The sequence below is a fragment of the Phyllobates terribilis genome, unplaced genomic scaffold (assembly GCF_046119375.1).
Source record: "Phyllobates terribilis strain yellow unplaced genomic scaffold, ASM4611937v1 Scaffold_1__5_contigs__length_1240528914, whole genome shotgun sequence".
NCBI lineage: Eukaryota > Metazoa > Chordata > Amphibia > Anura > Dendrobatidae > Phyllobates > Phyllobates terribilis.
In genome coordinates, this window is record NW_027362761.1 from 772630184 (window position 1) to 772653602 (window position 23419).

Sequence of the window (23419 nt, forward strand, 5' to 3'; positions counted from 1 at the left end):
AACTGCTTCTTATCTACCAGATAGAAATCTCATTTCTCAATGATAATTGCATCTTTCAGTGATCCAAAGACTTGTCAGATTCTTTTTGCATGTTACTCTTATACCGTGCCCTGGGGTCCGTGGCGGCAGCAGCAATATTTACTGTGCAGATGACAACCAGAATGTATACGAGTTCAGTACTTGGATCGCGCTCCTTAAATGACAGTCGAGTAAAAATCGGACAGCACACTGGCCAATGTAATTCAATAGGGCTATTCAAATAACAGTTTTTTCGCAAGAGAAGAGTGTCCATGTGAAAAAAATCACATTATGCACTATTCTCTAGCATATACTAGAACTAGATGATACTCACTCATTCACTTCAATGGGTGCGCAAAAAGTATTGGATCCCATATGGAACATTCGTGTAGCATCCGATTTTTATGGATACATTGCAATTATTAACCTAGGAAACTCTATTTTTTTTCATGTACATTTTACATTTTAAAATGTTAATGCATGTGTACAAATTTCACAAAGATGAAAAATACAGACACACGGATGGCACATGGATGACAATAAGGATGAAAATCATCTCAGTTTTCTGGTGGAAAATCGGTCGATTTTTCATACCTTCGTCTGATCTTCTCGGAGGAACAAAATGTTGAGGGCAAATGTATGCAAAAGTTCAATGAGAATAGTTTAATCCTGACTATATATTCCCATTGATAATATACTTGTAACATCCCTGGTGGCGTGCTTGCATAGTGCACCACCTCCCACTATGCAAGACTGCAATCTTACCTGTCAGTCCAGCCTACAAACCTTGCTCCAGTTCATGCTGTGTGCATGTCTCTTGACTGACTGCTTAGGGCGGCGGCCCGGTTACTTCCTGATTCTTATAGCTGCTGTGGGCACACCCCTAATGCGTCTCCAGCCTATTGCTGTGAGTCACTGGATATTTAAACCCCCTCCACCCAGAGGGAGGTGCCTGAGCAACACCTTCACTCAGTTAGTCTTTGCTACTGTATTGCCAGGTCCTGTCCTGTTTTCAGTCTGCTTCCGCCACTCTGGGGGCCGCATACCCAGACCTGTTATCTCTGACTTCTAGTCTATTTCCGCCACTCTGGGGGCTGCATACCCAGACCTCTTATCTCTGACTTCTAGTCTGTTTCCGCCACTGTTGGGGCCGCATACCCAGACCTGTTATCTCTGACTTCTAGTCTGTTTCCGCCACTCTGGGGGCTGCATACCCAGACCTGTTATCTCTGACTTCTAGGCTGTTTCCACCACTCTGGGGGCTGTATACCCAGGCCTGTTACCTGTGACTTCTAGTCTGTTTCCGCCACTCTGGGGGCTGTATACCCAGGCTCGTTCTTGTTTCTCATTGCAGTAGCAGTTCCTGTCTGAGCTGTATCCTAGCCTGTTACCTGTTTGTCTCTATGTCCGTACCTTCTCTTTTCCTGCAGTATCTGAACCTGCACCTAACTCCAACTCGTTGTCTCTGTACTTCTGTTTGTGAGTTTTGTGTCCACTCGCTACTTCATAGGAAGTACCTTGTGTGTATCTGGTTCTGCTTGTCCCTTTTCCCTTCCTCCGTATCTTCCTCCTGTGTTCTAGCCATCTTCCTGTATTTTCCAGTCTGTTCCATGTGAACAGAGCCCTGTCCTCTCTGCCTTGTCCACCGCACCTGTGGTTTCGCTCCGCTCTGTCTTGCCCATCACTCCGGCGGTTTCTCTCTGCTCTGACTTGCCCACCGCTCTGGCGGCTTCGCTCTGCTCTGCCTTACCCACTGCTCCGGCGGCTTCTCTCTGCTCTGACTTGCCCACCGCTCCAGCGGCTTCTCTCTGCTCTGCCTTGCTCACCGCACCAGCGGTTTCTCTCTGCTCTAACTTGCCCACCGCTCTGGCGGCTTCTCTTTGCTCTGCCTTGTCCACCGCTCCGGCGGTTCCTCCGCTCTGCTCTGCCTTGCCCACCGCACCTACGGTTTTCACTCCGCTCTGCTTGCTCACCGCTCCAGCAGTTCCTCTCTGCTCTGCCTTGTCCTCCGCTCCGGCGGTTTCTCTCTGCTCTGACTTGCCCACCGCTCCGGCGGCTTCCCTCTGCTCTGCCTTACCCACCGCTCCGGCGGCTTCTCTCTGCTCTGCCTTGCCCACCGCTCCGGTGGTTCCGCTCTGCTCTGCCTTGTCCACTGCACCTGCGGTTTCTCTCTGCTCTGCCTTGTCCACTGCTCCGGCGATTCCGCTCTGCTCTGCCTTGCCCAAAGCACCTGCGGTTTTCGCTCCACTCTGCTTGCTCACTGCACCAGCAGTTCCTCTCTGCTCTGCCTTGTCCTCCGCTCCGGCGTTTTCGCTTTACTCTGCTTGTCTACCGCATCTGCGGCTCTGTACCTGTCTCCCAGTCTGTACTGGACCCTATCCAGCCTGCGCTCCAACCTGCTAGTATCTCCCGGTCTGCACTCCAGCCGTGCTTGCCAGTATCTCCTGGTCTGCACTCCAGCTGTGCTTGCCAGTGCCCACCTGTCTGCATACCAGCCGTGCTTGCCAGTGCCCACCTGTCTGCATACCAGCAGTACTTGCCAGTACACACCTGTCTGCATACCAGCCCTACTTGCCAATACCCATCTGTATGCCAGTCTAACCTGCCTGTTCCTGCATTCCCCGGGGTGGGTAAACAACTGTGACCGGGGTCTGACCTGGAGTCGCACCTAGTCCCTCTGCTCGGTTCCTCCTTGGTCCACGGAGTCGACTAAGCCGCCGTGCGACCTCGGTCGGATCGGGTTGATACTTAGTTACGCCCCTCCAGGCACTCCTCGGTTCATGGTACAGTGGGATCACTAATCACGCTCACGCCAGTCAGTCCGGGCGTGAGCGTAACAATACTATTACAACCCCTGGCAAAAATTATGGAATCACCGGGCTCTGAGGATGTTCATTCAGTTGTTTAATGTTGTTGAAAAAAAGCAGATCACAGACATGGCACAAAACTAAAGTCATTTCAAATGGCAATTTTAGGGCTTTAAGAAACACTAAAATAAATCAAGATTAAAAATGTGGTACTCAGTAAGAGTAATTTTTTCCAGACCATGCAGAGGGAAAAAATTATGGAATCACTCAATTCTGAGGAAAAAATTATGGAATCACTCTGTAAATTTTCATTTCCAAAACTAACACCTGCATCAAATTAGATCTGCTCGTTAATCTGCATCTAGAAAGGAGTGAACACACCTTGGAGAGCTGTTGCGCGAAGTGGACTGACATGAATCATGGCTCCAACACAAGAGATGTCAATTGAAACAAAGGAGAGGATTATCAAACTCTTAAAAGAAGGTAAATCATCACGTAATGTTGCAAAAGATGTTGGTTGTTCACCGTCAGCTCTGTCTAAAATCTGGACCAAATACAAACAACATGGGAAGGCTGTTAAAGGCAAACATACTGGTAGACCAAGGAAGACATCAAAGCGTCAAGATCGGAAACTTAAAGCCATATGTCTCCAAAACAGGAAATGCACAACAAAACAAACGAGGAACGAATGGGAGGAAACTGGATTCAATGTCTGAGACCGAACTGTAAGAAAAAGCCTAAAGGAAATGGGATTTACAAACAGAAAAGTTAAACATAAGCCATCATTAATACCTAAACAGAAAAAAAAAGGTTACAATGGGCTAAGGAAAAGCATTCGTGGACTGTGGATGACAGGATGAAAGTCATATTCAGTGATGAATCGCGAATCTACATTGGGCAAGGTGATGATGCTGGAACTTTTGTTTGGTGCCGTTCCAATGAGATTTATAAAGATGACTGCATGAAGAGAACATGCAAATTTCCACAGTCATTGATGATATGGGGCTGCATGTCAGGTAAAGGCACTGGGGAGATGGCTGTCATTACATCTTCAATAAATGCCCAAGTTTACATTGATATTTTGGACAGTTTTCTTATCCCATCAATTGAAAGGATATTTGGGAATGATGACATCATTTTTCAAGATGATAATGCATCCTGCCATAGAGCAAAATCTGTGAAAACATTCCTTGAAAGAACACACATAATGTCAATGTCATGGCCTGCAAATAATCCAATCCAATTGAAAATCTTTGGTGGAAGTTGAAGAAAAAGGTCCATGACAAGGCTTCAACCTGCAAAGCTGATCTGGCAACAGCAATCAGAGAAAGTTGGAGCCAGATTGATGAAGAGTACTGTTTGTCACTCATTAAGTCCATGCCTCAGAGACTGCAAGCTGTTATTAAAGCCAGAGGTGGTGCAACAAAATACTAGTGATGTATTGGAGTGTTCTTTTGTGTGTTTGTTTTTCATGATTCCATAATTTTTCCTCAGAATTGAGTGATTCCATAATTTTTCCCTCTGCTTGGTCTGGAAAAAATTACCCTTACTGAGTACCACATTTTTTATCTTGATTTCTTTTAGTGTTTCTTAAAGCCCTAAAGTTGCCATTTGAAATGCCTTTAGTTTTGTGCCATGTCTGTGATCTGCTTTTTTTCAACAGCATTAAACAACTGAATGAACATCCTTTGAGCCCGGTGATTCCATAATTTTTGCCAGGGGTTGTAGAAGTATCCGGCTTTGCATGGGCGTATTTGGTTTGTTTGTTCTTTATCTGTAGCTAAAAACTTTGCTTGCTACTGATATTTGTGTTGGTGTTTAGTATTTTTTTCCAAATATCTTGAAAATAGTAGGTTGTAGAAAGTGGAAACCCAGTTTAAAACATTTTCAAGCGTCCGGTTTACCCGTATACTTTATTTGGTGTAAATCGGACCCGTCATTTGACTGTAAATTAATATTTGCTTTCGTATTTCATTTTTGGGCAAATAAATATCTTGAGAACGGTGGGTCCTACAGAACGGAAACCCTGAGTAAAACTGAGTGACTGCTTTACCTATGTGCCAAATTTAAGGCAGATTGGTAAATTGTTGCAGTCGCTTGGCTGTAATTTAACATTTGCTTTCGTAGTCCTTTTTTTTTGTGAATATTTTGAGAACGCTTTTGTATTCTATTTTTTTTCCAATTTGGTATTAACTGGAACCTGGTGTAAAAACCTTCTGAAGTTCCTGAGTTAACTGTGTGGAAAATGTGAGGCAGATCGGTGTAGTCGTTTGTCCATAAATTAATATTTACATTTGTGTTTTTGGCGAATCTCTCCAGAACAGTAAACCTAGAAAACAGAATCCCAAAGAAAAACCTTCCGTAGTTCCTGATATTTAGGATTGTATTGTGTCGGTTGGTCCGAGAGAGCTGACTCCTGGTCTAAAAGCTTCTGAAGTGCCTGATTTACCAATATGCCAAATTTGGGGTAGATTGGTCCATTCATTTTACCATAAATTAACATTTATTTTGGCGGCAGGGGGAATTTTCTAACATCTCAAGAACAGTACGTCCAAGAGAGCTGAAACCTTCGGAACTCCTGATTTACCTATGTGCCAACTTTGGGTCAGATCGGTCTAGTCGTTTGGCCGTGCATAAAGAATGGACATCAGACAACAAACATTAGAAATTCATTTTTATATACAGAGAGTTTTTTTTTTACTAAATACAATGGTAATAATGCCATCTGGATTAATATATTCATAACACAAAACAATCCTACAAGAAGAACCTTCTCTAATTAATTAAATAGAAAAGATCTCCAAGGCTTCTGCAGCTAAGGTCAGGGAGTTAATGTTGTGATGGCAAGCTCCATTCCTGTATGGCCGGAACAGTAGAAGAATTACGGATATTTTAAGTCTTGTTAAAGTGTCACAACCAGTAAACTGTTCTCTGTGCCCGCGGTGCAGAAGAACGCACATCCGTAAGATCTGCATTTAGGAATGCAGCTTGACATCTAAGCACTGGAGAGATTATTTATGTTTTTGTTACTTATTATAGCATTTCCAGTTCCCCTCCAGCTGAAAGGAAACTGTATGAAGTCACAAGAAGATTGTATTCACTTCACAGACTGGCTACGACTGTCATCACAATACAACGGTGAACATCTTAAAAGCTTTACCGGTCTTGCATGATGCCGGCATTTAGGTCTTAAGTGTTGTCCCACTAAGTTTTGACTGAATCTTTGTGGTTAATACATAACTACGTTTCATTTTTGCATGAATTATTAATAATACTTTCACTAAATAGGAAGAAGGATCTTCTATAAGAATCCAGTGGGACAAGTTCTTTATAAATAATGGAAGCCTGCATACAAAGATGGATGTCTGGATATATGTACTGGTAATGAACTGTTCTGTTCAAGGTAAGTGAGCAATGTGAAGAATACAATGGCTGATGGTAGATCCCCTTTAATTTCACCTCAAAGTAAAACCTGTCAAAGCAGCATATCAAAAGCTGGGAATCCCCAAATCACTAACATTGATGGTGGGGGTTTTTCCAACTTATTTGATGCTTTTTTGGTGCAGATGTGAAGCCACGTTTCTAATGTGTTTTTTATACTACAGAAAAGCTTTGATTCTGCAGTTAAAAAAAGTAACTGCAGTTTTTTACATGCGTTTTTGTAGGCTCCACATAGAAGCCTATAGAGAAAAAAGCACCAAAACACCACAGTTCAGCAGCGTCTTTAGGCCATGTTGCAAAAAAAAACTGCACTTATGCTACATGTGAACATAGCCTAAATGTCCAAACAAAGTAGATGTGATTTCATGAAATCTCCGCCCTCGGTGCGTCTAAAGACGCTGCTGAACTGTGCAGTTTCAGTGCTTTTTTTCTTTATAGGCTTCTATGTGGAGCCTGAAAAAAATACAAGGGAAAAAAATAAAGGCCGCTGCATTTTTAAGGGCAGAATCAAAACATTTCTATAGTATTAAAAAAGCATTAAAAACGCGGATTCACATCTCCACCAAAAAAACATCAAATAGGGGGGAAACGAATCAAATATGAAATAATCAAAGATTGTTATGCCGTCATGTGGTTTGGACACCTGCAGAAAGCATGTAGAAAAAAACAAAGCATTTACGCTATGTGTGAACACGGCCTCAGCATTACATTTTTATTACTTTTTATGGGTTTAATAGAAAGAAAAATATCAATGATGCCAATTTTTACGCCATTTCCCGATCTCCGTAAATAATGTGATCACTGTGTTGTGTGGGTCATTACGATTACAGGGACACAAAATATGTCTGTGTTATTTGCTGATTTGAGATGTTTATTATTATTATTATTATTATTTATTTTATTTTTTTTAAAAGCGCAATAAAAATGAAATTATTGTGTTAGTGTTTTTCATTATTTTTTAGTAATTTTATGGGAAGAAAAAAATCTTTTATTTTTTCCTCTAGAATACAGGGACATAAAAATACACTGCTATATACAGATGTAACTCTAAGTACCTGAATTGTCTGCTTGTGGGGTTAGTGGCTGCAATACAGATCTAGTATACAAAATTCTCCCAGAGACATCACTGGAGCCTTTGGCTCAATGCTATAGCTGTTGTCTGCAATTATAGAGAGTGTGGATTCAAGTCCTGGAGAGACTCACAAAAAAAAGAAAATTTTACATTTTTGTAATTGTTTTTTATTTTTAATAGTTTTATAGAAACAAAAAAATCTGACTTTTTTCACCTCTAGAATTCAGGGATATATAAATACACTGCTATATACAATGTATCTGTCATGCACAGTGTAGGAAAGACTAAGTGCAACACGAAGGGATGAGGGGAAGGTAGCCCAGACACTAGGGAAAGGTGGAGTGGAGACCCCTAGGCTGATCTAATATCACCCTGTCTTCCCTACCATCCCTATATTGGCACCTCACCAATCGCCGAACAGGAAACCTAAGCCCTGTAAATCCCCAGAGCTAGGCCCTGGATAGGGAGGGGGGGGGTGAGCACTGGTCAGTCCCCACTATAAGCTAAAGACAAAGCAAACTGAAAGTAGCAGCAAACTGAAAGTATTTAAACACCCAGGCCAGGGTGTCAATCAGAGCAGGAGGGAGGTAGCCGCTAAGTCCTAAAGTAAGACAGATTTAAGGAGGTGTCTGTAATACCAAACTAAGTGATCTTCTGCAGCCAGCTGCAGAACGACTGTCTGTCACATCTGACACACCAGTGACAGTATCTCTATGTACCTGTACAACCCCTGGCAAAAATTATGCAATCACCGGGCTCGGAGGATGTTCATTCAGTTGTTTAATGTTGTTGAAAAAAGCAGATCACAGACATGGCACAAAACTAAAGTCATTTCAAATGGCAACTTTAGAGCTTTAAGAAACACTAAAAGAAATCAAGATTAAAAATGTGGTACTCAGTAAGGGTATTTTTTTTCGGACCAAGCAGAGGGAAAAAATTATGGAATCACTCAATTCTGAGGAAAAAATTATGGAATCACCCTGTAAATTTTCATTTCCAAAACTAACACCTGCATCAAATTAGATCTGCTCATAAGTCTGCATCTAAAAAGGAGTGATCACACCTTGGAGAGCTGTTGCACCAAGTGGATTGACATGAATCATGGCTCCAACACGAGAGATGTCAATTGAAACAAAGGAGAGGATTATCAAACTCTTAAAAGAAGGTAAATCATCACGCAATGTTGCAAAAGATGTTGGTTATCCACAGTCAGCTGTGTCTAAAATCTGGACCAAATACAAACAACATGGGAAGGTTGTTAAAGGCAAACATACTGGTAGACCAAGGAAGACATCAAAGCGTCAAGACCAGAAACTTAAAGCAATATGTCTCCAAAACAGGAAATGCACAACAAAACAAATGAGGAACGAATGGGAGGAAACTGGAGTCAATGTCTGTGACTGAACTGTAAGAAACCGCCTAAAGGAAATGGGAATTACATACAGAAAGGCTAAACATAAGCCATCATTAACACCTAAGCAGAAAAAAACAAGGTTACAATGGGCTAAGGAAAAGCAATCGTGGACTGTGGATGACTGGATGAAAGTCATATTCAGTGATGAATCGTGAATCTGCATTAGGCAAGGTGATGATGCTGGAACTTTTGTTTGGTGCCGTTCCAATGAGATTTATAAAGATGACTGCATGAAGAGAACATGCAAATTTCCACATTCATTGATGATATGGGGCTACATGTCAAGTAAAGGCACTGGGGAGATGGCTGTCATTACATCTTCAATAAATGCCCAAGTTTACATTGATATTTTGGACAGTTTTCTTATCCCATCAATTGAAAGGATGTTTGAGGATGGTGACATCATTTTTCAAGATGCTAATGCATCCTGCCATAGAGCAAAAACTGTGAAAACATTCCTTGAAAGAAGACACATAAAGTCAATGTCATGGCCTGCAAATAGTCCGGGTCTGAATCCAATTGAAAATCTTTGGTGGAAGTTGAAGAAAATGGTCCATGACAAGGCTCCAACCTGCAAAGCTGATCTGGCAACAGCAATCAGAGAAAGTTGGAGCCAGATTGATGAAGAGTAGTGATGAGCGAGCATGCTCGCCACTGCTCGGTACTCGGCCGAGCATCTCAGTACTCGAGATGCTCGGAGCTCGCTGAGTACTTGCGCGATGCTCGTGTGGGAGCTCGGGTCCCCGTCCTGCATGTCTGGCGCTATTTAGAGCACCAGTCAAGCAGGGATTGTCTGCAACTCACTGTAATGCCACAGCCATGGTGGTTGTGGCATTACAGTGATTGCCCAAATCGATGGGAACAGTGCTCACAGTGAAACATGAAAAGCCGGCAATTCAGCAGCGGCATACACCGGTACCCGACAATTTAGAACAGAAAGAATAGAGCATCACACATAGATTAGATAGATAGAAACATGTCAGTCACATATATAATAAGTACAGTGACAGTGTTGGTTACTGTACTTGTCATTTACTGTTAAAGGATTTATTAAAAAAAAAATAATAGTGTTTTCATGCACTTGTCTCTTTAAAAAAGCCGGCCGGCAATTCAGCATCGGTACCCGACAATTTAGATCAGAAAGAATAGAGCATCACACATAGATTAGATAGATAGAAACATGTCAGTCACATATATAATAAGTACAGTGATAGTGTTGGTTACTGTACTTGTCATTTAGTGTTAAAATAAAGGATTTATTAAAAAGAAATTGGCGTGGGGTTCCCCGTAATTTTAGTCTCTAGCGGAGGTTAAGCAGACGGCTGGGGCAGATGTTTGAAGCCTGGGAAGGGGGTAATACCCACGGAGCTTCCCAGGCTACTAATATCAGCCCCCACCTGAATACCTAGCCTTTACTAGCTATTAAAATGGGGGACCCAAAAAAAATTACGTGGGGTCCCCCCTATTTTAATAGCTAGCAAAGGCTAGGCAGACAGCTGGGGGCTGCTATTAATAGCCCAGGAAGGGTGCCATGAATATTGGCCCCCTCCCAGGCTAGAAACACCAGCCGTCAGCCGCCCCAGAAATGGCGCATCCATAGGATGCGCCAATTCTGGCACTTAGCCTCGCTCTTCCCACTGCCCTGTAGCGGTGGCAGTGGGGTAATAGGGTTGGGGTTGATGTCAGCTTATAATGCCAGCTGACATCAAGCCCAGGTTAGTAATGGAGAGGCGTCTATAAGACACCCCCATTACTAACCCCATAGTCAAAGTTAAAAAAAAACACAAACACCCAGAATAAAGTCCTTTAATTGAAATAAACACACAATTCTTTAATGTTCTAAATTAAACTCTACTTATCGTCACACCCATTCCAGCTGAAGTCAACAATCTCCTGCAATAAAAATAAAATAATAAACCAACCTCATCCTTACCTTTCCTTGGTTCCCAGGACAGCTTCAGCTCTGCTACATCGAGATGACAGGCTGAACCGCAGCAGAACGCTGCCATCCAGCTTGCCATGCCGCAGACACTGAGAAGCTTCTCAGTGAAACTCCTCAGTGTCTCGCTGTGACGGCATACAGATGAGCCGAGTTCATGTCCAATGAACTTAGCTCACCTCATGCACGTCACTGACAGCGTGGGAGAATTCTCCTGCGCATGCGGTGAGCGCAGGAGAATTCTCCCATGCTGGGATGGCATTGAGATGACAGGCTGGATGGCAGCTGAGCGCTGCCATCCAGCATGCCATCCTTCATAGACACTGCAGAGCGCAGGCATGCTTGCGCTCTGCAGTGTCTCTGAAGGATGACAAGCTGGATGGCAGCACTCAGCTGCGATCCAGCCTGTCATCTCAATGCCATCCAAGCATGGGAGAATTCTCCTGCGCTCACCGCATGCGCAGGAGAATTCTTCCACGCTGTCAGTGACGTGCATGAGGTGAGCTGAGTTCATTGGACATGAACTTGGCTCATCTGGATGCCATCATAGCGAGACACTGAGGAGCTTCACTGAGAAGCTTCTCAGTGTCTGCGACATGGCAAGCTGGATGGCAGCGTTCTTCTGCGGTCCAGCCTGTCATCTCGATGTAGCACAACTGATGCTGTCCTGGGAACCAAGGAAAGGTAAGGATGAGGTTGGTTTATTATTTTATTTTTATTGCAGGAGATTGTTGGCTTCAGCTGGAATGGGTGTGACGGTAAGTAGAGTTTAATTAACACTATTATTTTTTTTTAATAAATCCTTTAACACTAAATGACAAGTACAGTAACCAACACTGTCACTGTACTTATATATGTGACTGACATATTTCTATCTATGCAATCTATGTGTGATGCTCTAATCTTTCTGTTCTAAATTGTCGGGTACCAGTGAATGCCGCTGATGAATTGCCGGCCGGCTTTATTAAAGAGACGGGTGCATGAAAATCGGAGGGCACTAGTGTGTTCTAAGTGCCCTGCTATGTTTTTCATGCACCCTCCTATATACCCTGTCTGCCTATATATTCTGCCTGCCTGACGTTTAATTGAGCACTGTTCCCATCGATTTGGGTATTTTTGACCTTCTGCAGACCGCCGGGGGAGACCGCCAGAAACATGCTCGAGTTTCCCATAGACTTACATTGGGCTCGTTGCTTGGGTCGAGCATCCGAGTATTCCAATGTGCTCGACCCGAGCTTCGAGCACCCGAGCATTTTAGTGCTCGCTCATCACTAATGAAGAGTACTGTTTGTCACTCATTAACTCCATGCCTCAGAGGCAGCAAGCTATTATTAAAGCCAGATGTGGTGCAACAAAATACTAGTGATGTATTGGAGTGTTCTTTTGTGTGTTTGTCTTTCATGATTCCATAATTTTTTCCTCAGAATTGAGTGAATCCATAATTTTTTCCCTATGCTTGGACTGAAAAAAATTACCCTTACTGAGTACCACATTTTTTATCTTGATTTCTTTTAGTGTTTCTTAAAGCCCTAAAGTTGTTATTTGAAATGACTTCAGTTTTGTGCCATGTCAGTGATCTGCTTTTTTTCAACAACATTAAACAACTGAATGAACATCCTCCGATCCCGGTGATTCCATAATTTTTGCCAGGGGTTGTATAATCTGCTTCTGGGTTCACTGTCTGCAATACAGCTCAAGATTACCAAATTCTCCTAGAGCTGCTGCCTGTGGACATGAGATCGCAAGTTTGAGTCTCGGGGAGATCCGACCCTTCAAGGAGGAGGAGGAGCCATGGAGCAATGACTACGTTGGAGAGAGATATTAGAAGTCGCAACAAAGTCCTGACATTCTGGGGCGGAGGGACCGAGCCCACAAGTTGGGACAGTCCTGTTGAATCTGGGATGGTTGGGAACTATGTGATTGATATGAAGTATATAACTTCCGACCAATTTCAAAATACTTGTACCCTTGTCTCCCAGATTTAACAGTTATCTAATAGCCTGAATACAACTTCATTTAACCAATTCAAGAGAACGAATAATGGAAGAACGTAGTGGTTAAATACGTCGTTTTCCAGAATAGAACAGCAGTGTGTGCATCTGTCCTATTATTTCAGCATTTTGTCCCATCATAATTAAAATCCTCATTACGGCATATAATCTGCTTCAAGCCTGTTAGTATTATCCTCACAGGAGTTTAGTCTCAGCTGGAAGTCTAGAGCTAGTTAAACCTCCCCTCCTACCACATATTCGATGTAATCCACAGTCATAATAAAGGGTTCTGCTTCTGTCATGATTACCATTCACACTCGAGACACATTTACTTGGTTTGTTAGCGGAAGGAGCGCTGTATCATTTACATTTCCTGCCAATGTAATAAATGTTTTAGCTGTTTGCTGATTAAAATATACATTAACTGATTATGAAGGGGATGCTGAAGAGTCGATGATGCATAAGTAAGCTCGAAGAAGTCTATCAAATGCGTAACTACACTGACGGCATATAAAATTGCCAGGAACATCCTAACAAGGCTGAGCATTAGATGGTTTCCAGAGGCAATATATTTTATTGTTACATAATAGCCCTAGTTTTGCAGCTAAATTATTTAGTTCCTTTATTAAAAAAAGTGAATTATGATGGATTTTCTGATAAATGTCTGTGACAGTCTTTACATTGGTTAATGGTAAATGTTTCTAATAAAACTTGTTGACCACATTCACATTAGGCTGTAGGAGGTGGACTTGTCAACAGGTTATTTCCATAAAACAGAGTAAATGGTGCTCCTAAGTGCAGAAAATGCTTATTCACATCAGAACCAAAGGATGACCACTGTCTGCACCCACGGCGATGCTGAGCATGAAAGGGCAGCAGCTCTGACTTAGAGCTCATTCACAAATAGGATTTTTGCATGAGTGTTATCCATGGTTTTCACGGATAGCACTCATACCTATGATAGTTACATGTCTATGATTCTTCGCAGACCGAGAGGTCCACGAAAAATCGCAGAAACATGTCCGATTTTGATCTGAGGATCAAAAGAAAATCGGCAATGCAAGTCAATGGGTCAGTGAAAAAATTGGACCACATTTGGATGACATCCGAGTTTGAGTGCAGTCCAATTTTCACAGGCTGTCAGAATGGAGAATGTGGAGACATTTTTTTTTCTCCATGTACGAGAAAAAATGATGGCACTCGGAGCACACACTGATCAAACTCTGATCTCATATGTGTAAAAATCAGACTTGTGAATGAGCCCTTAGTACTATTCTACCAAAACTTTTCCATGCACTGAAGCTCATCGCTTCCAGCAGTGCAGCATTTACAATAACGTTACTGTGTGCAAAGACGGTGGCCAAGAGTGCTTTTGTGCAGAGAGAAACAGTGAACTGCACAAAGCACAAAGCTAATGTTCCACCAAAATCAGAATTTGAGGGTCTCAGAGCAATCAAACTACAACTGGCCAGAACAGAAAGTTAGGGTAAGTTCACATGATATATTGTGTGTCCATTAATGCTGATGTCCCACGACGATCCGAATGGTTTGGTGAGCAGTCACATCAGTAATGAGCTGAGTGTAAGAACACGGCTGTAGTGACGAGCAGTGACGTCATTAAGCCACAGGCAGCGGATCTCACACTCAGCTCATTGTGAGCTGGCTGGCGTGGTGAGAGGTCGCATCACTGATGTGACCGCTCACCAAACTTTACGGATCGTCGTGGGACATCAGCATTGATAGATTATCGGCGGACAGGTGAGGATGATTTTGATTTTTGTTTTATTGTTAATAAATAAGTAAAAGAGAGTTATTGTGGGGGAGTGTTTTTTTTTCAATTAAAGAACTTTTCTCTGCGTGTGTCTTTATTAATTTTGACTAAGGGGTTAATAATGGGGGTGTCTGATAGACACCTCTCCATTACTAACCCCTGGGCTTGATATCAGCTAACATAAAACAGCTGAAATCAACCAAAAAAATATTACTCCACTTGCCACCGCACCAGGGCAAGTGGGAAGAGCTGAGGCTAAGAGCCAGATTTGGTGCATCTAATGAATGTGCCATTTCTGGGGTGTATGAGGTCTGATGTTTTTAGTCTGGGAGGCGGCAATATCCATGGACCCTTCGCTGCCTATTAATATCAGCCCATATCATTTTTTGGGGTGGTCCCCCTTTACTAACCAGGGAAGGCTAAGCAAACAGCTGTGAACCTTTACGGCTATTGGCCCCTTGCCAGAATATTAACACCTGCCCCCAGCTGTCGGCTTTCCCTCAGCTGGTTAGGATTTTTTTCTATTTTATTTAAGATGTGCTATACACACACAGTGGGTGCTGACTCCAACTCTCAGCATTGTCACCTGGTCACACTGATCGCAGGGATACCAGGTGACAATGATGAGAGATGGCTTCAGAACCCAGCACCTAGGAACAGCTCTAACTGTACTGCTTTTCCCAGGCGCCGGTACGTGTCACACTGATGACACACGGATGTCATTCATGTGTCACCAGTGTGTACGTGTGGAGGGTGTTTTGCGAACCGTGCTACCGGCAAAAAACGGACATGTTTTACACACGGACAAACAGTCCATGGAAACACTGACTTGTGTGCAGACACATTGATTTCAATGGGTCTATGAAAACTGTTGCCACAGGTACTGGAGACAGTGACGTGTGAAGGAGGGCTCAGGAATAGCTAGCATTTAGCTACTTTTTTTTAATGATTAAGCATTTTTGTGCATGTTTTGTTATCGCCTGGTACCAGCCTGAAAAACCACTGAAAAACTGCTGCAAAAAGTGTACATAATGCACAGCAATGTAAAAATTACAGTGCTGTACACATGTTCAGCCGTTTGATACTTCTTTTAACTGCTTCAGAGTTCAGAAAATGTGAAGCGGTTAAAAGTAGTGACCTGTTCATTTTCGGGCAGCTTCAGCTAGAAAGTGTAGTCCTAGTTTGAATTATAGAAAAAATACGTAGTTGTTAGAGCTCCCACAAATACAAAGGCAAAACCGCCGGTAAAACCAACTGCAAAGCCGCTTCAGGAAAAAGATCGTCGGCATTTTTTATGAAGCGGCGTCATGGACGAAAACCTCAGCGGGTCTGTCGAGTCTTAAAGCACCAATCATGAGGGTTTTTTTTTTTCATTATACCACTGGAGTGGTGTCACTAATATAATTTCCCTGTCCCTAGTATTATACTTACCAGTTCTTGGCGGCGCTCCAGTCGTCTTCTGCAGGTTGTGCCGGATTGCTCCAGTGTTTGCTGAAATGAGACGGAAATCACAACTTAATGTAAGTCTATGAGAGCCAGCAGGAGGCCAGAGCGAGGCTCTCATAGACTTAGGGCTCTTTCACACGTTCGTGTTTCCAGTACGTGTAGTGACAGTTTCCAAACGTACTGGAGACACTGAAACAGCATTCCCATTCACTTGTACTGTAAGTATGGCGTGCGTTCCAAGTAAAAAATGTCTGAAGAATGCTAATGTCACTTTTTTTAACTGCTTGGTGCTTTTGGAAACCTGAAGTATTTAAAAGACACTCAAAAGCCAGAAAATATGAACTGCAAGTCTTTTTTACATAGAAATAAATATGATGATTCTTTTAAGCATTTTCTGAGCACTTTTTCAGGCATTTTTTGGAAATTGACCTGCTCCAAAAATGCTTGTATGAAGGTCATTTGAGCATAACCTAACCTATAACCACTTCAAAATTCTCCTAGAAAAATAATTAAAATATGCTTTGAATACTCTTCCTATTGAATTAAATTTAAAATCCACTTTGCTGTTCTTATGAATAGTTTTTTGAGCATGTTTTTTTCTAATGAACATTGGAAAAACATCAAGCTAAAAAAAAAAATTGACATGCAGATTCCTCATTACAGTTCCACTCCAAACAAAACGCTTGAAAAAGTGCTTTAGTGAAATAAAGAAAAGAGCAAAACAAAAAGCAATATAAAAAATGAATGCTTCCTAAAGTGGATTCCACTTGAAAAACTAGTTGTTTTTTCAGCCTCTAAGAACCTCTGTCTGAATATACCCTTCAAACAAAAACTAACCATATATGAAATTCTAGAATAAGTTTATCATTAGCTTTCCGTTGACGGGGAGCAAAAACGCAGGGCCAAAGAAGAAGCTATACACAATGTTCATCTGAAAACCACATTCACAGCTTTTCCCGGCAACTATATTCAACTTGTTTTTCCCATGACTGTCAATGGGGGAAAAGCTCAATGAAGAGCTCTAAAAATAAGTCCACTCTGTTTTGTACAGCTTAATAAACCCTTATTTGTAGAGAGACTACTGTTTGCACTTTGCACTATTTATGGGGGTAAGTTCAGTAATTGAGGAATACTGTATAACAAAATTGAGCTGCAGGAAGAAAGAATTGGAAAGAATCCAATCTAATATCTTCATTATTCTTTCTTTGCTTAACATACTATATATTGTTTTTCATTTATACTATATATTATTTAACTTCAGGACCTCCTATGAGCACAGCTTCTACCAAAACTCTAAAGCCCCGATTCATCATTTGTGGATTTTTTAAGTTTTTTTTTTTGTGTCTTGTGGTATTCATTGCCATTTGTGGTACCAAATTCTTCAACATAGCACATGGGATCGTGAATTTTATGCAAAGTCAAATATGGTCTTTATTTTTGTTACATCCTTTTATTGTGCCTTTTAAGAGAAAAAAAGTCGCATGTCACATGCAAAATTTGCAGAAAAAAATCTGTCCTACAAAAAAATCACTCCAGGGTGGACTGGAGTACATTTACGAAAAATGTTGCGACTTTTGAAAAGTTGTAGGTGATGAATTAGTTTAAGACATCTGGAAAAGCCACATTAATGTAAAAATCGGAAAATTAACTAACAAAAGACAATTTTAAAAAAGGTACAAATCTTTTGATGAATTTTACGCAAATCAAAAAGTCACTAATTGAGAATAATTCATGGGAAAAAAACTGGCAAAATGAGATGAGGAATTAGGCCCTAAATGTCAGAGTATGCGCTGCATAAGTTTTATAGGTCTGAAGATAATTAGATAAATTTATTTGCATTTTGCAGTGAGAAATAAGTATTTGATTCCTCTGGCAAACAACACTTAATACTTGGTGGCAAAACCCTTGTTGGCAAGCACAGCAGTAAGACGTTTTTTGTAGTTGATGATGAGGGTTGCGCACATGTCAGGAGGAATTTTGGTCCACTCCTCTTTGCAGATCATCTCTAAATCATTCAGTTTTGAGGCTGTGGCTTGGCAACTCGGAGCTTCAACTCCCTCCTTAAGTTTTCTATGGGATTAAGGTCTGGAGACTGGCTAGGCCACTCTATGACTTTAATGTGCTTCTTTTTGAGCCACTTCTTTGTTGCCTTGGCTGTATGTTTTGGGTCATTGTCTTGCTGGAAGACTCAGCCACAACCAATTTTTAATGTCCTGGCGGAGGGAAGGAGGTTGTCACTAAGGATTTTACGTTACATGGCTCCATCCATTCTCCCATTGATGCGGTGAAGTAGTCCTGTGCCCTTACCAGAGAATCACCCCCAAAACATAATGTTTCCACCTCCATGCTTGACAGTGGGGACGGTGTTGTTTGGGTCACAGGCAGCATTTCTCTTCTTGAAAACACGGCGAGTTGAGTTAATGTCAAAGAGCTCAATTTTTGTCTCATCTGACCACACCACCTTCTCCCAATAAATCACAGAGTCATCCAGGTGTTCATTGGCAAACTTCAGACTGACATGCACATGTGCCTTCTTGAGCAGGGGGACCTTGCAGGCACTGCAAGATTTTAAACCTTTAAGGCGTAATGTGTTACCAATGGTTTTCTTGGTGACTGTGGTCCCAGCTGCCTTGAGATCATTAAAAAGTTCCCCCCGTGCCATGTAGTTTTAGGCTGATCTCTCACCTTCCTCATGATCAAGGATACTCCACGAGGTGAGATTTTGCATGGTGCCCCAGATCGATGTCGATTGACAGTCATTTTGTATGTTTTCCATTTTCTTACTATTGCACCAACAGTTGTCTCCTTCTCACCCAGCGTCTTACTTATGGTTTTGTAGCCCATTCCAGCTTTGTGCAGGTCTATGATCTTGTCCCTGACATCCTAAGAAATCTCTTTGGTCTTGCCCATGTTGTAGAGGTTAGAGTCTGACAGATTATTTGAGTCTGTGGACAGAAGTCTTTTATACAGGTGACTATGTAAGACAGTTGTCTTTAATGCAGGTAACGAGTTGATTAGGAGAGTATAACTGGTCTGTAGGAGCCAGAACTCATAATGGTTTATAGGGGATCAAATACTTATTTCTCACTGCAAAATGGAAATAAATGTATCTATTTTATACAATGTGATTCTCTTGATTTTTTTTTTACATATTCTATATCTCAATCTTAAAATTAACCTTCCCTTAAAATTATAGACTGTTCATGTCTTTGTCAGTGGGCAAACTTACGAAAACAGCAAGGGATCAAATAATTATTTCCTTCACTGTACGTTTGAAGGCAGTAAGAGTGAAGTGGCTGCTGATTGGCTGCAGGGCTCACGTGACATAAAAATGTCACAAGAGCCCCAGGAGAGCAGGCACTAACATCACTGGAATGGTGCCCGCACCAGAGGTGAGTATAGGATAGTTTTATTTTATAGTAGAAATAAAGCACTGGACAACCCTTTTAACTAGTGGTTCACAAAAATATGCTCTCACTAGAGACTGAGATAGGAGGTAATACTGTTTGACCACTGCCAAGCTGTTCTTTCCCTCAGCATTTTCATTATATAACATAAACAGAGTCACATCTGACAAGTTGGTTGCCATAAATATACCAGTCTCCCATACATATTATTACCAGCTGATATTTACGGGTTCGGCCAGCAGTCTAATGTGTATGGGGGCATTGGACAAATTATTGTCGGGGAAGATGTTGAGCAGGTATGTGCAAATTCGGACTGCCAATCGCTTTGCTCCCCAAAGATGAACTACCGCCAGACATATTTATTCATGACCTTGTCATAGAGAACACAGCAGTGCACGGCCGTACAAGACTCCTGTGTATGGGAGAGCTGGCCGAGATGGCTGCCAGCCAAATGATTGTCCGAACCGTCAGCCAACAGCCATCTAATGTATAATGCGGGCTTAACTTCTGCCCTTTTCCCACTGCCTTTTTACCATGCAATAGATATTTTTCCGTTTTTTTTAATGAAATATATAAGAAGATATCACTGATATATCCTATTGCCAGACTTGGCACTGTGCGATTTATCCATTTACTTTTAGGTGTTAGTGTATTTTGCTTTTGTCTTTGTTTTTTTTCTGTCTAATGGCATTATGTGAACATGCATTTACATTTTGCATGCACATCAATTTACGTTTCAGTTCAGACTCACAGTTTTTTCTTTGTAGTTTAATGTGCATTATTGCATATAAGGGTGTGGCCGCCCTTTGTCTGAGCTGAAAGGTTCATTCTGCCTCTCAGGTCCATGCTTCTACTAAGGGTTCAGTCTCTCTGCCCTTATCCATATGTATGTCACTTGACAAATGGTAAGGTTTTAATATTAGAGTTAGGACGTCCCATAAGGGTTGCCGTGACGAGGCGGGATGGCTTTTACATTATTTGATCAAAATTTATGCTAACTAAATACCCTTTGTTATTTATCATTATTTTTATGCACTGTGCGATTTATCCATTTACTTTTAGGTATTTGTGTATTTTGCTTTTGTCTTTGGTTTTTATCCCATTGCCAGATGTATGGGTACGTATCGTTGTGGTATGGGTTGGTTTGTGTTTTTGTGCAATGAACAGATTTTTCAGTAATTTACAATATCATTTTTTGGTAATTGGAATCAATGGGGTGACATTTGCAAATGAATGACACGCTATGGCATACATTTGCTTACATTTATTAATTCATTTGCATAAAATGTACCCACTTTTCTCAGATATTAACAATCTGCAGCAAAATCTTGTATTCTACATTAAATAACAATTCTGGAGCATCTTTTCTTAGAACGATTACTAGCAGAAAACCATAATAATAATGTATGACCATCCTGGTAAAGCCTTACCGTTCCAAGCATATGTAATGTACACAGTGAACGGCAACTTGGATTATTTCCTAAAATAAATGTTTTTTATCTTGATGAGAATGCCATTGCAGTCCTTCCTGATAACTTCAGCATGCCAAGCTGGTGATATGATTTTTTACATGCCACTCGTCCATTTCTTCCTCTGTATTTACGATTTAATAATCTTAATAATCTGGATATTTATAACTTAAAAGAGCTCAATCTTCTTTCTGATTTATCTATTTGGCTGGTGCAGAGTCAGTTAAGGAGATTGACAACAGCAGGACATGTGCAGGTTCACTTTATAATAAAAGATACTCTCTTTGTGATATTAAACCATGCACAGAAGCCTGATGTACCTGTTCACACTGGGTCCCAGGAAAATATGGTGTTATTTAGACTTACTGGATAAATGTTGTATGGTAGAGTTTGTTTAGTGTAAAACATGTTAAACAGATCCATTGTCATTGTTAACCTATGAAACTCTATTTGTACCCTTATACTGAGGTATAAAAATGGATCCGCGGACGCAGATGTAAAATACGGATGCATGGATGGCACAAGGTGACAGTGATTCAGTGGCCAAGTATGTATGAACCCAATCGAACACCTATGGGGAATTCTGAAGAGACAAATTGTCATCACTCTCCATCCAGCATCCAGGCTCTAAAATATATTATCCTTTCTGAATGGAAAAATATAGCTGTTGCAATATGTCACCACCTTCTTCATCACATGCCTAGAAGACTTGGTGTTGTCCTTAAAAATCATGGCTGTCATACAAAATGCTAGATGTAGTAGTTTTTGATATGCAAGAAAAAAAGAAAAGAAAACACCAGCTCACCCTGACTCAGGTGTCCCGAAGCATGGAATGAACGAGGAACCACTCGCCGGTAAATTGCAAGAAAAAAGGAAGGATTCCAGCTTCTGAAGTGCAGCAGACAATTCTTTATTCCATAAAAACAGATTCCTTAGTCAAAACAGGATTAGCTATGCGTTTCGAACGCTCCAACATGCGTTCTAGATTCCATAGTCAAAACAGGATTTTGCTACGCGTTTCGAACGCTCCAACCTGCGTTCTAGATTCCGTAGTCAAAACAGAATTAGCTACGCGTTTCGAACGCTCCAACCAGCGTTCTAGATTCCGTAGTCAAGACAGGATTAGCTATGCGTTTCGGATGCTCCAAACTGCGTTCTTTTTTAAAGCTTTGAGTAAAACTGAAGATTTTGTAGTGAAAGTTATATCCTTACTTTCACATCATGGGTTAAAAAATGGTCTAACAAACTGAGTCTTGTCAAAATTTTGGAAATTGTTCTTGTGTTCAGTGATATATTGGTTGGTACTCAATAACATATACCAGCCTCAATTCCAAAATAGTTGTGATGCTTCTCTCAAAAGCAAAGATCAGAGGTCAGAGGTCACCAATTTGTGAACAACTGTGTCTAAAAATTTTGGAAAAATTTCATTAAAAACTCTCCTCCTGGACCAGTTGCTGATTGTTCAAGATTATTGTACTTGTTTTTTATTATGTATACCCCCTTTTTCACATGTAAAGCACCATGAAATAAATGGCGCTATAATAATAATAAATAATTAAAATGCTCTTCAATGTAAAATTGCAAAGACTTCAATATCTACCATTTACAGTACATAATAGCATCAAAAGATTCATTGATTCTGGAGAAAGGACGAGGAACAAGGCTGACGATCAATATTGGATGCGTGTGATCTATGGGTCCACTGGTGGCACTGGAACAATTCAGTCGTGCAAGTCACTACATGGGCTCAGGAATATTTCCAGAAATCATTGTATGTGAACACAGTTTACAGTGAAATTGACAAATGTAAGTTAAAGCTCTATCATGGACAGAAGAAGCCATAAATCAACACAATCCAGAAAGCTGCCCTCTTCTCTGGGCTAGAGCGCATTTAGAACAGACGAAGGCAAAATGGAAAACTGGTCTGTGGTCAGATAATCAAAATTGGAAATCCTTTAAGGAAACTACAGACACAGTGTCCGGCGGACTCAAGAGTAAAGGGACCATCAAGCTTATTATCAGCACACAGTTCCTACATCTTTGATGACATGGGATTGCATTAGTGTCTGTAGCATAGACAGTTTACTCTCCTGAGTAAGGCACCATCAATGCTGAGCATTATATAGAGATTTTAGAACAATATATGCTCCATCCAGACAACTTCAATTTTAGGGAAGGCCTTCCATATTTCAGCTAAACCACACAATTCATCCACCACAACAGCATGGCTTCACAGAAGAAGAGTTCGGGTGATGAACAGGCCCCCTGCAGTCCAGACCTTTCACCAATGGAAAACATTTGGTGCATTATGAAACTAAAAATCCAGTATTGAAGACCCAGGAGCAGCGAGAATCCTACATCAGACAAGAATGGCACAGCATTCCTCTCCCAAAACTCCAGCAATTGGTCTCATCACTAGTGTTGAGCCACCCCCGTAGTGTTCGAGTTCGGTTCGGTTCGTCGAACACCCGTGTGTTCGCCGAACTGTTCGTCGAACACCTTCGAACACCGTTAAAACCAATGGCAGGCAAACAAAAACACATAGAAACACATAGAAAACACCTTCAAAGGTGTCCAAAAGCTGACAAACTGCTCAGAAGACACAACTAACACATGGAAAAGTGACAAGTACATATAGTCATGC

At 41.4% G+C, this 23419-nt stretch overlaps 1 protein-coding gene across 6 annotated transcripts in view; it reads right to left on the reverse strand.

Moving 5' to 3' along the window:
• Positions 1 to 23419, reverse strand: part of CSGALNACT1 (chondroitin sulfate N-acetylgalactosaminyltransferase 1) — a 420793-nt gene that overhangs the window by 380663 nt on the left and 16711 nt on the right. For 3 of the 6 annotated variants that reach the window (XM_073636980.1, XM_073636979.1, XM_073636977.1), the window contains exon 2: positions 15885 to 15944. The exons of the other annotated variants lie outside the window; for them this stretch is intronic. The gene's annotated coding sequence lies outside the window, so the exon portion shown is untranslated. The remainder of the gene's footprint in view (positions 1 to 15884; positions 15945 to 23419) is intronic. 6 annotated transcript variants of the gene reach the window in all.